Consider the following 14,429-nt stretch of genomic DNA (forward strand, 5'->3'; position numbering starts at 1 on the left):
GGTAAGTATGCTTCCTTTTGCAGGTCTGACCAAGAGGAGAGGTTGCCAAACCCCTTTCCCCAAAAAGTGCACAATCCCTTTAAGATGAAAAAAAAGAATTGCTTTGATACTTCTATAAAGAACCAACATATGATATAATACACATTGCTAGGTGACTGAGGATTAATTCACTCTGTTATATATCATTACTTTCTTTCATTTTGTCACTTTAAAATGTCAGCTTTTAACAAAATGTCACAGTTAAAAAATTATTTGAGTACTTGTAAATAATTTTGATTAATACTTTCACAAAACTATGCTGGTTTTACATGTTACGTACCTAACAGCATAGTTCTAGGTCTAAAACTACTCTATGGTAACAGAAGTCAGAAGATTTATTTTCTGTGGGAAGAAACAATAAACTAATACAAGATAAGTAAAGCAACTTATAAAGTGACTCAATATTTTATGAGTTAAAGGGACTCTGTCACCACTTTCTAACCCCCCCTTTTAAAAGTATTGTTCTCTCCATGGCGCCCTTGTGATTACAAAGGTGTTGTTATAACATAAATTCGCCGTCTCGTTTTGATAAAAATACCTTTTATCTAACCTGTCAATCTTGTGGATAAGGTCCCCAGGGCGTGTCTGAAGCTGCCGCCCGCCGCCGCCGCCGTTGGTGCCCAGCTCCTTCCCTGATCCTTTCAGCGCCGCCTGAATGTAAAGAAATCCGCCTCCGGCTCTTGCTCAGTGCCCCCTCCTCCTTTTCAAAGATCCCGCGCGTGCGCACAGGCCTGTGCCTGATGCGCCCGTGCGGACATTTAGAATCAGCCTCATTGAGCGAAGTGCGCATGCGCGCATTTCGCTCAACCTCCTCATAAGACGAGCACTGCAGCCAGCCACTCAGAGCCTGCCAAGCGCTGTATGGAGCCGCAGGCTCTGAGTGGCTGGCTGCAGTGCTCGTCTTATGAGGAGGTTGAGCGAAGTGCGCACATGCGCACTTCGCTCAATGAGGCTGATTCTAAATGTCCGCACGGGCGCATCAGGCACAGGCCTGTGCGCACGCGCGGGATCTTTGAAAAGGAGGAGGGGGCACTGAGCGAGAGCCGGAGGCGGATTTCTTTACATTCAGGCGGCGCTGAAAGGATCAGGGGAGGAGCTGGGCACCAACGGCGGCGGCGGCGGGCGGCAGCTTCAGACCTTCAGAAACGCCCTGGGCACCTTATCCACAAGATTGACAGGTTAGATAAAAGGTATTTTTATCAAAACGAGACGGCGAATTTATGTTATAACAACACCTTTGTAATCACAAGGGCGCCATGGAGAGAACAATACTTTTAAAAGGGGGGGTTAGAAAGTGGTGACAGAGTCCCTTTAAGCTGGGGTTTATTGTACATTTTTTGTTTACTTTGTTTTAATCCAGAATACAACAGTGAAGCCATGAGTACCGTACTTCATAATATCTGAGGTTGGTCTGAAATTCCCTGATCACTAACAAACAACAGCTTGTAGTCTATTGCAAGGCTAATACATAAATCATAGGGAATACCATATTCTTTTGACTGACTTGCTCTGTTTCTATTAGCAACAATTGGGCAGGTTTGTTAGTACTAGTTTTCTGGGAGAAAACAACACTACTTTTGCTTTTAGCTTCTGGCAGATTCATTAAAATTCTGTATGGCGTTTTGATAAATCTGCTGCACTCCCAAAAATGGGGAGATACTGGTACCTTGCTTAGAGTACTTTCACACTAGCGTTTTTGCTGGGCTCAGCAAAAACACTTCCGTTACAGATAATACAACCGTCTGCATCTGTTTGAACGGCTGATCCGTTTTGAACTCCATTGAAAATCCATGGGGGACAGATCCGTTTTCTATTGTGGCAGAGAAAATTGATTCGTCCCCGTTGACTTGCATTGGGAGTCAAGACGGATCTGTTTTGCCCCGCATCCCAGGGTGGAAAGCATACTGCAGCATGCTGCAGTTTTCTCTCCGGTCTGAGAATGAAACGGAATGCATTTTGGAGCATTCCTTTCACTTCAGTTCTGTCCCCATTGACAATGAATGAGGACAAAACTGAAGCGTTTTTTTCTGGTATTGAGCCCCTATTACGGAACTCAATACCATAAAACTTTAACGCTAGTGTGAAAGTACCCTTACATGGTGTCTCAGTATTAGGGCTCGTTCACACGACCGTATGGCTTTTTCAGTGTTTTGCGGGCCGTTTTTAATGGATCAGTTTTTTTCCATTTTTGTTTCAGTAGTGTTTCCGGATCTGTTCTGCTTTTCTGTTCCACTTTTTCTTATGGCATATACAGTATACAGTAATTACATAGAAAATACATAGAAAAAATTGAGCTGGGCATAATATTTTTAATAGATGGTTCCGCAAAAATGGAACGGATACGGAAGACATATGGAGTACATTCCATATGTGTTCCGCTTTTTTTGCGGACCCATTGACTTGAATAGAGGCACGGAACATGATTTGCGGGCAATAATAGGACATGTTCTGTCTTTGAACAGAACGGAAAAACGGAAATACGGAAACGGTATATGGAGTACATTCCGTTTTTTTTGAGGAACCATTGAAATGAATGGTTCCGTATATGAAACGCAAAAAACGGGCCATATATGGAATGCAAAAAAACGTTTGTGTGAACCAGCCCTTAAAGGGCTTTTTTTCTCAGACGAGGCCATCAATATCGAATCAGTGTGGGTATTACTCTTTGTGATGCAGGACATTGCAGCTTTGTCCAATTCAAGTGAACAGGACGATGATGCAATATCCTGCACCACTGCTAAATAGATGACGAGCAGGTAGATGGACCAACTGCTGAGGCCCCTTCAAACAGCTGATTGGTTCCAGATAGCAAGAGTCTGACTTTTGATTGCCTATCCTGAATATAGGCCAGCAGTATTCTGAACCTTGAAAACCCATTTACAAAAATCTCCCTGTTACTAAATTTACAGTTCTTAACCTATTGTTAGCCAGTGTTGGACTGGTCCACCAGAGCACCAGATAAACCATAGTGGGCTCCAAAGGTCCAGGAGGAACAAAATCATTTGGAGCCAATAACTTGTCGCTAGGGTTCCTTCCACTCAGTTTATTCATCATATGCTAGAGGGGTGAGTATATTAATACATCGGGACATAGATATTAAAATAGGGAAAACAGCAATAGATGAGGAAGGTCGATATGTTCTGATTGATTGTTTATTGGAAGGAAGACCTTGGATAATTGCAAATGTTTATATACCGTCACCCTTTACAATAGATGTTCTATTAGAAATTCACGATTTTGTGCTTAAAGTAGGGGATAAACCACTTTTAGTATTGGGGGATTTTAATAATGTTATGGATAGTAAAATAGATAGATGTAGAGCTGGTAATGCACAAAATGTAGGCACAGGATCTAATTTAAAATATGTGACAGAGGAATTGGGGTGGTTCGATATTTGGAGGGTAATGCACCCTAAACAAAAAAAATACTCATGTCTTTCAAAGACTCACAGGAGTTTATCACGGATTGATTTAGTGTTCACAATGATATCCACTGTTTTGTAGATAAATCGGGACATAAAATTATTGAACAAGGGGCCAAATTAGAATTGCTCAAAGAGTATTTTGAAGATGTATACACTCACCTAAAGAATTATTAGGAACACCATACTAATACGGTGTTGGACCCCCTTTTGCCTTCAGAACTGCCTTAATTCTACGTGGCATTGATTCAACAAGGTGCTGATAGCATTCTTTAGAAATGTTGGCCCATATTGATAGGATAGCATCTTGCAGTTGATGGAGATTTGAGGGATGCACATCCAGGGCACGAAGCTCCCGTTCCACCACATCCCAAAGATGCTCTATTGGGTTGAGATCTGGTGACTGTGGGGGCCATTTTAGTACAGTGAACTAATTGTCATGTTCAAGATACCAATTTGAAATGATTCGAGCTTTGTGACATGGTGCATTATCCTGCTGGAAGTAGCCATCAGAGGATGGGTACATGGTGGTCATGAAGGGATGGACATGGTCAGAAACAATGCTCAGGTAGCCCGTGGCATTTAAACGATGCCCAATTGGCACTAAGGGGCCTAAAGTGTGCCCAGAAAACATCCCCACACCATTACACCACCACCACCAGCCTGCACAGTGGTAACAAGGCATGATGGATACATGTTCTCATTCTGTTTACGCCAAATTCGGACTCTACCATTTGAATGTCTTAACAGAAATCGAGACTCATCAGACCAGGCAACATTTTTCCAGTCTTCAACAGTCCAATTTTGGTGAGCTCGTGCAAATTGTAGCCTCTTTTTCCTATTTGTAGTGGAGATTAGTGGTACCCGGTGGGGTCTTCTGCTGTTGTAGCCCATCCGCTTCAAGGTTGTGCGTGTTGTGGCTTCGCAAATGCTTTGCTGCATACCTCGGTTGTAACGAGTGGTTATTTCAGTCAACGTTGCCCTTATATCAGCTTGAATCAGTCGTCCCATTCTCCTCTGACCTCTAGCATCCACAAGGCATTTTTGCCCACAGGACTGCCGCATACTGGATGTTTTTCCCTTTTCACACCATTCTTTGTAAACCCTAGAAATGGTTGTGCGTGAAAATCCCAGTAACTGAGCAGATTGTGAAATACTCAGACCGGCCCGTCTGGCACCAACAACCATGCCACGCTCAAAATTGCTTAAATCACCTTTCTTTCCCATTCTGACATTCAGTTTGGAGTTCAGGAGATTGTCTTGACCAGGACCACCCCCCTAAATGCATTGAAGCAACTGCCATGTGATTGGTTGACTAGATAATTGCATTAATGAGAAATAGAACAGGTGTTCCTAATAATTCTTTAGGTGAGTGAATATATATATAGAGCAGTAAGATAAATAAAAACTCTGCCCAAATACAACAGTTTTTGGAGGGAATTACTATTGCTAGGTTAACAACAGATCAATGTGAATCCCTGGAAGCCCCTCTAAATGCTCTGGAAGTAGATAAAGTATTAGCCGGGATCACAAAGAATAAGGCCCCAGGAATAGACGGGATCCCGTTCGAAGTTTATGTCCAATATAAACAAATATTAATCCCGAAATTATTAATAATGTGGGAGGAGTCGAGGATGGCAGGAAAACTGCCAGATTCATTAAGAGAAGCCCTAATTACATTGATTTTAAAACCTGAGAAAGATCCAACTCTCCCAGAATTATATCGCCCTGTCTTATTAATTAATACTGATTACAAAATATTGGCTAAGATTTTGGCAACTAGACTTAGAAGTGTGGTCTCGGTGCTTGTTAATGAGGATCAGACGGGATTTATGGCAGGCAAAACTACAACCGACAATATTATGCGCTTTTATGCTAACACCCAGTTCGAACCCATAAATTGCGGTGAACGATTGATTGTTACCATAGACACATCAAAGGCGTTTAATACCATAGAATGGCCTTTCTTGACATTGAAGAAGATGGGGTTTGGTGACAAATTTATATCATGGGTAACACTGCTATATACAAAAATTTCAGCAAAAGTGACATTAAATGGAGAATACTCGGATAATATAAATATCCGTAGGGGAGTTAGACAGGGATGCCCCCTTCCCCCGTTGCTCTTTGCTATAGCAATAGAGCCGCTAGCTGATTTGATTAGGCAAGATGAAGAAATTATGGTTTTAGGTTTCGTGAACACGAGGAAAAAATTGCTTTATACGCAGATGATATTATGCTGTTTGTAGGATCACATAGATCACTAGTGAAGATTTTCCAGGTTTTTGACCAATTTCGTAAATATGCTGGGCTCAATATAAATTGTTCCAAGTCGGCCTGTATCCCGGTTGATCCTCTGAACAATTTTACACCAGGAGCACTGGAAATTAAGAAGACTAATGAACCTGTCAAATATCTGGGCATTCAGTTAACCCCAAACCCTAAGGACTACATTCAGTTGAATGTGGCCCCCAAAATACAAGAAATTAGGAGGAAAATAGACGCATGGAAAAAACTATACGTCTTGATGGCAGGACGTATTTCTCCAGTTAAAATGTGTCTACTACCTTCCCTGAATTATATACTGTCACTCAAAGAAATAAGGTGCCCAAGGGGATGTCAAGGGATGTCAAGGGATGCAAGATGCCGGCCGCACCCACCGCCGTTCGTGCCCAGCGCCGCCTTTCCAGACTTCTGCACCGCCTCCTAATCCTCTGTGCCGCCTCTCGCTCTCCCTCCCTCCCCCCTCCTCCTGCTGTAAGATATCGCGCGTGCGCACAGGGCTCTGAGAGGCTGGCGCCAGAGTGCAGGTCATACCTGGGTTGAGCGAAGTGCCGGCGCATGCACACTTCGCTTTAAGAAGCCAAATCGAGAAGTCTGCACGGGCGCATCAGGCAGAGCCCTGTGCACACGCGCGAGATCTTACAGCAGGAGGAAGGAGGAGGGGGGATGGAGGGAGAGCGAGAGGCGGCACAGAGGATTAGAAGGCGGTGCAGAAGTCTGGAAAGGCGGCGCTGGGCACGAACGGCGGTGGGTGCGGCCGGCACCTTGCATCCCTTGACATCCCCTTGGACACCTTATTTCTTTGAGTGACAGGTTAGTAAAACCAGTTTTTTAGCAAAATAAGGCTACGGATCCCATTTAAAAGCCCACATTAGGAATTCTGATGAGGCCCTGAACATCAGCATATGTTTAGCTGACAGGGGTGAAACCTGGCGACAGAATCCCTTTAATGAAATGCTATAAGACTAAAGGGGAGGGTAAATATAATGTTATGTAATTAAAAGACTGTTATAAATTGTTTATATGAAGTAAAAAAAAAAAAAGATTTATAAATAAAAAAATTAAATAAAAAAAACACTTGTCGCTAGGGTTAATTTTGTTTAAAATAACCCTACTAGAATCTATTGATGATATACAGCTTGGACCCTGTGAATAATTTCCTGTGGTGGACCCAAGGAACCCCCAATGCAGAGGTAATTTATAAATATTCTGAGGCCAATGTCCCCTGAGAAATTAAGATATCATATAGGGAAAAATGTCAATTGTTTACCCAACAGAAGAACATGGGTAAAGTTTTGCCAGACTCCAATAATATTAAAATGTTGGCAGCTGCAACATAATTCTAGTAATTTTTATCTCAGTGCCCAAAAATTTGTATCATTCCCTTGTTACTTGTTACTCACATATTCGGTTGGATAACATTAGCTGAATGACCCAAGACACACCTCCAAAAGTGTAGAAAAGTTATGTTGGAAGATGAATAATAGCTGGAATAGATGTGCCTTAAGTTTCCATTACATATTACTAAGTGGCCTGCTGTGTGCATAAACATTTCATTGTTTAGACAAGATCTTGCTTCTTGAAATATGTTTGAAGGTAATATTAAGCTCTCTGTTGTGTAGGACTACAAATTATGACTAGTGATGAGTAGAGACTGCCTTGCGGTTTGCCCGGCGGTCATGTCTCGGCAAACTTTGCTCATTCGAACTTTGACCCATGACACATCCATCAGGTGGTATAGGACAGCCAATTGAGACGTTTCAGCACATGGACATACCTCCTACCTTATAAATAAACCCCATCTGGCCGCCATTTTATATTCAGTCTTTTGCCAGTGTAGGGAGAGGTTGCTGTGTGGAGCAGGGATAGACTGTTAGTGACACCAAACGCTAGCTAATAAGGCTACAAAAGTTCTTTTAAGGACTGATATAGGTGTGCTATCGATAGGTGTGACTTACTGATGGGTGTAATATACTTATAATATACTTTCTAACATAGAAAGTATATTATAGTGCATTTGTATTGTGCAGCAGTTGTGTGCGGTTCTGCTGCGATACTGCAGCCACACAGAGTGACAAATGCTATTGGATCAAATAATTTCTACTGGTGTGATATACCAGTTGCCCCCCAAAAAAGTGATTGAAGCAGGGGTGTTATATACAAATAATATACTTTCTATATAGTGCATTTGGGTAGTGCAGCATTTGTTTGCGGTCTTGCTGCGTTACAGCAGCTACACAGAGTGAGAAACGTGATTGGAACAAATAATTTCTACTGGTGTGATATACCAGTTGCCCCTCAAAAAAACTGATTGAGGCAGGGGTGTGAAATACCTTCTTCCACAAATACTGCTCTTCTATAGGGACTTTTGTCACAGGGTCATTTTGAAAATGACAGGTAGAGGAAGAGTCAGGCGATTCCGCAAGGGTGGTAGGGGTCGGGCAGGTGCACCAGGCCGGAGCCTAAATGGGATTTCGCAGAAGGTGCGTGTGATTACCTCAAAGGATGCACCAGACTTGGTTGAGTGGCTCACTCAGCCTTCCGCTTCTGCACCTCCTCAGCCTCTCTATCTGCACCATCTTCACACTCTGCTGTGTGCACCCTCAAAGACACCACCACCACCATATCCCCTCCGCTCGAGTCAGAGGAATTATTTTGCCATCCATTCCAAGACCTTACCGATGAGCAGTAATTCATAGCATCGGAACAGGAAGAGGATGTAGCAACGGTCGCCACCCAGCAGTCAGTCAGTCAGATCAGCCCAAGGAGGGTGGTCCCCGCTGTTGCTGCCTACTCCAAGATCTCTAATGTCAGTGGTGGTGAAGGTGACGATGATGACGTGTCGATGGGTGCCACGTGGGTGCCCATAAGAGAGGAAGAGAACGGGAGTTCAGAAGGAAAAACGGAGCAGCAGATAGGGTGGAGGAGGAGAAGCAGGCAAAACTTACAGTGCACAGGAGACAAAAACAGACTGCTAATGTATCTGGAATGAGCCATCCACCATGCACTGTCACATCTGGCGCTCCCAGAACGCAGGCACATGGCTCTGCAGTGTGGGCTTTTTTTAATGTGTCAGTTGCTGATAATAGTGTTGCCATCTGCAACCTGTGCTGTCAGCGCATAAGTCGCGGTAAGCCCAACACTCAACTAGGGATGACCACGTTAAGAAGACACCTGGCCTCCCTAACCCCGCTCAATTTGACAGTTGTGTGGTGTGCGACAATGGTGCCAATCTGTTGAGCGCGCTAAAACATGGCAAAATGACACACGTGCCGTGCATGGCACATGTCCTGAACTTAGTCGTGCAGTGACAGTTGCCAAATACCCCGGGTCCAGGATGTCTTGCGGCAGGCCAGGAAAATCTCTGGCCATTTTAGAAGATCTTACACGGCCATGGCTCGCGTTGCTGAAGTTCAGCGGCGTGCAGTTAACGACTATCTGTACGAACTCTGCAGCAGGAAAGGTTCTGGGGACTTTTTTTTTTCTCACCGTGCCAGTGGCTGCTCATGCGCAACGCATGCAGACTTCTGCGGCCATTTGATGAGATTACTAAACAGGAGTCTGAAGAGGAGTCAGAGGAGGATGGCGCCGGGGAGGAGGAGGAGCAGGAAGAGCATGCTTTAAACTTTTCTGGGATCCCTGGTGTTGTCAGAGGCTGGTGGAGGGAGGAGACCGAGGACGACATTATCCTAAATGATGAGCAGGAGAAAGGCCACTCCACCACTTCCAGTTTAGTACAAATGGGGGCCTTCATGCTCCAGTGTTTGAAGAGGGACCCCCGTATAAAAAGAATAAAGGGCAAAGACCAGTACTGGGTGTCAACGTACTTAGACCCCCGGTACGAAAACAAAATGGCGGACATGTTACCAGCATCACAGGGGGCTGTCAGAATGCAGCACTTCAAGGCCTTGCTTTAAGAAATGCTGCATTCTGCTTTTGCGGGCGCTGGCAGAGGAATTTCCACTCACAGAGAAACTGTTGTGGGTACCCATCCAACAGTGCATGCAAGAAGAGGACGGTTTGAAGATGTGTTGGTCACTTCTGATAAGAGATCATTCTTGCATCCAACCCATACCCATCGACAGCCGCCCTCCGGATCCAGCCTAGACTGACAGGTGTCCAACTACATCGTTTTAACGGCCGATGTGGATCCTCTGAGAAGTGAGGAATCCCTGGACTACTGGGTGTGTAGCCCACAAATATCCACCACCACCCAGAACAAATGATGGTCCCTATCATACCTAATGTTTTGGGCCTCGGAGGAATTCAACACCTGTGACGGCCACGTGTTTTAACTATTATCATTAGTTTTTTTTTCAAGAGGAGGGGTTTCGTTAGTTTTTATATTTTTAGTTCTTTTAACCACCTCCGGACCGCTGTACGCACAGACGCGTCCTGGAGGTGGTTGATTCATTCCTCCTGGACGCGCCGGCGCGTCCTCTCGCGAGACGCGAGATTTCCTGTGAACGCGCGCACACAGGCGCGCGCGCTCACAGGAACGGAAGGTAAGAGAGTTGATCTCCAGCCTGCCAGCGGCGATCGTTCGCTGGCAGGCTGGAGATGTGTTTTTTTTAACCCCTAACAGGTATATTAGACGCTGTTTTGATAACAGCGTTTAATATACCTGCTACCTGGTCCTCTGGTGGTCCCATTTGTTTGGATCGACCACCAGAGGACACAGGTAGCTCAGTAAAGTCCCACCAAGCACCACTACACTACACTACACCCCCCCCCCCCGTCACTTATTAACCCCTTATTAGCCCCTGATCACCCCTAATCACCCCTGATCACCCCATATAGACTCCCTGATCACCCCCCTGTCATTGATTACCCCCCTGTCATTGATCAACCCCCTGTAAAGCTCCATTCAGATGTCCGCATGATTTTTACGGATCCACTGATAGATGGATCGGATCCGCAAAACGCATCCGGACGTCTGAATGAAGCCTTACAGGGGCATGATCAATGACTGTGGTTATCACCCCATATAGACTCCCTGATCACCCCCCCTGTCATTGATCACCCCCCTGTCATTGATTACCCCCCTGTAAAGCTCCATTCAGACGTCCGCATGATTTTTACGGATCCACTGATAGATGGATCGGATCCGCAAAACGCATCCGGACGTCTGAATGAAGCCTTACAGGGGCATGATCAATGACTGTGGTGATCACCCCATATAGACTCCCTGATCACCCCCCTGTCATTGATTACCCCCCTGTCATTGATCACCCCCCTGTAAAGCTCCATTCAGACGTCCGCATGATTTTTACGGATCCACTGATAGATGGATCGGATCCGCAAAACGCATCCGGACGTCTGAATGAAGCCTTACAGGGGCATGATCAATGACTGTGGTTATCACCCCATATAGACTCCCTGATCACCCCCCTGTAAAGCTCCATTCAGACGTCCGCATGATTTTTACGGATCCACTGATAGATGGATCGGATCCGCAAAACGCATCCGGACGTCTGAATGAAGCCTTACAGGGGCATGATCAATGACTGTGGTGATCACCCCATATAGACTCCCTGATCACCCCCCTGTCATTGATTACCCCCCTGTCATTGATCACCCCCCTGTAAAGCTCCATTCAGACGTCCGCATGATTTTTACGGATCCACTGATAGATGGATCGGATCCGCAAAACGCATCCGGACGTCTGAATGAAGCCTTACAGGGGCATGATCAATGACTGTGGTTATCACCCCATATAGACTCCCTGATCACCCCCCTGTCATTGATTACCCCCCTGTAAAGCTCCATTCAGACGTCCGCATGATTTTTACGGATCCACTGATAGATGGATCGGATCCGCAAAACGCATCCGGACGTCTGAATGAAGCCTTACAGGGGCATGATCAATGACTGTGGTGATCACCCCATATAGACTCCCTGATCACCCCCCTGTAAAGCTCCATTCAGACGTCCGCATGATTTTTACGGATCCACTGATAGATGGATCGGATCCGCAAAACGCATCCGGACGTCTGAATGAAGCCTTACACGGGCGTGATCAATGACTGTGGTTATCACCCCATATAGACTCCCTGATCACCCCCCTGTCATTGATCACCACCCCTGTCATTGATCACCCCCCCTGTCATTGATCACCCCCCCTGTCATTGATCACCCCCCTGTCATTGATCACCCCCCTGTCATTGATCACCCCCCTGTCATTGATCAACCCCCTGTCATTGATCAACCCCCCTGTCATTGATCACCCCCCTGTAAGGCTCCATTCAGACATTTTTTTGGCCCAAGTTAGCGGAATTATTATTTTTTTTTCTTACAAAGTCTCATATTCCACTAACTTGTGACAAAAAATTAAATCTCACATGAACTCACCATACCCCTCACGGAATCCAAATGCGTAAAATTTTTTAGACATTTATATTCCAGACTTCTTCTCACGCTTTAGGGCCCCTAGAATGCCAGGGCAGTATAAATACCCCACATGTGACCCCATTTCGGAAAGAAGACACCCCCAGGTATTCCGTGAGGGGCATATTGAGTCCATGAAAGATTGAAATTTTTGTCCCAAGTTAGCGGAACGGGAGACTTTGTGAGAAAAAAATAAAAAATATCAATTTCCGCTAACTTGTGCCAAAAAAAAAAATTTCTATGAACTCGCCATGCCCCTCATTGAATACCTTGGGGTGTCTTCTTTCCAAAATGGGGTCACATGTGGGGTATTTATACTGCCCTGGCATTCTAGGGGCCCCAAAGCGTGAGAAGAAGTCTGGTATCCAAATGTCTAAAAATGCCCTCCTAAAAGGAATTTGGGCCCCTTTGCGCATCTAGGCTGCAAAAAAGTGTCACACATCTGGTATCGCCGTACTCAGGAGAAGTTGGGGAATGTGTTTTGGGGTGTCATTTTACATATACCCATGCTGGGTGAGATAAATATCTTGGTCAAATGCCAACTTTGTATAAAAAAATGGGAAAAGTTGTCTTTTGCCAAGATATTTCTCTCACCCAGCATGGGTATATGTAAAAAGACACCCCAAAACACATTCCCCAACTTCTCCCGAGTACGGAGATACCAGATGTGTGACACTTTTTTGCAGCCTAGGTGGGCAAAGGGGCCCATATTCCAAAGAGCACCTTTCGGATTTCACTGGTCATTTACCTACTTACCACACATTAGGGCCCCTGGAAAATGCCAGGGCAGTATAACTACCCCACAAGTGACCCCATTTTGGAAAGAAGACACCCCAAGGTATTCCGTGAGGGGCATGGCGAGTTCCTAGAATTTTTTATTTTTTGTCACAAGTTAGTGGAAAATGATGATTTTTCTTTTTTTTTTCTTTCATACAAAGTCTCATATTCCACTAACTTGTGACAAAAAATAAAAACTTCCATGAACTCACTATGCCCATCAGCGAATACCTTGGGGTCTATTCTTTCCAAAATGGGGTCACTTGTGGGGTAGGTATAATGCCCTGGTATTTTAGGGGCCCAAATGTGTGGTAAGGAGTTTGAAATCAAATTCTGTAAAAAATGACGAGTGAAATCCGAAAGGTGCTCTTTGGAATATGGGCCCCTTTGCCCACCTAGGCTGCAAAAAAGTGTCACACATCTGGTATCTCCGTAATCAGGAGAAGGTGGGGAATGTGTTTTGGGGTGTCATTTTACATATACCCATGCTGGGTGAGATAAATATCTTGGTCAAATGCCAACTTTGTATAAAAAAATGGGAAAAGTTGTCTTTTGCCAAGATATTTCTCTCACCCAGCATGGGTATATGTAAAAAGACACCCCAAAACACATTCCCCAACTTCTCCTGAGTACGGAGATACCACATGTGTGGCACTTTTTTGCAGCCTAGGTGGGCAAAGGGGCCCATATTCCAAAGAGCACCTTTTGGATTTCACTGGTCATTTACCTACTTACCACACATTAGGGCCCCTGGAAAATGCCAGGGCAGTATAACTACCCCACAAGTGACCCCATTTTGGAAAGAAGACACCCCAAGGTATTCCGTGAGGGGCATGGCGAGTTCCTAGAATTTTTTATTTTTTGTCACAAGTTAGTGGAAAATGATGATTTTTTTTATATTTTTTTCTTTTCATACAAAGTCTCATATTCCACTAACTTGTGACAAAAAATAAAAACTTCCATGAACTCACTATGCCCATCAGCGAATACCTTGGGGTCTCTTCTTTCCAAAATGGGGTCACTTGTGGGGTAGTTATACTGCCCTGGCATTCTAGGGGCCCAAATGTGTGGTAAGGAGTTTGAAATCAAATTCTGTAAAAAATGACTAGTGAAATCCGAAAGGTGCTCTTTGGAATATGGGCCCCTTTGCCCACCTAGGCTGCAAAAAAGTGTCACACATCTGGTATCTCCGTATTCAGGAGAAGTTGGGGAATGTGTTTTGGGGTGTCTTTTTACATATACCCATGCTGGGTGAGAGAAATATCTTGGCAAAAGACAACTTTTCCCATTTTTTTATACAAAGTTGGCATTTGACCAAGATATTTATCTCACCCAGCATGGGTATATGTAAAATGACACCCCAAAACACATTCCCCAACTTCTACTGAATACGGAGATACCAGATGTGTGACACTTTTTTGCAGCCTAGGTGGGCAAAGGGGCCCACATTCCAAAGAGCACCTTTCGGATTTCACTGGTCAGTTTTTACAGAATTTGATTTCAAACTCCTTACCACACATTT

General features: G+C 44.6%; 1 protein-coding gene across 1 annotated transcript in view; it reads right to left on the reverse strand.

Moving 5' to 3' along the window:
* TGFBI (transforming growth factor beta induced) overlaps positions 1-14,429 on the reverse strand; it is a 147,554-nt gene that overhangs the window by 87,447 nt on the left and 45,678 nt on the right. The window lies entirely within an intron of this gene.

The sequence above is a fragment of the Bufo bufo genome, chromosome 1 (assembly GCF_905171765.1).
Source record: "Bufo bufo chromosome 1, aBufBuf1.1, whole genome shotgun sequence".
NCBI classification, from domain to species: Eukaryota; Metazoa; Chordata; class Amphibia; order Anura; family Bufonidae; genus Bufo; species Bufo bufo.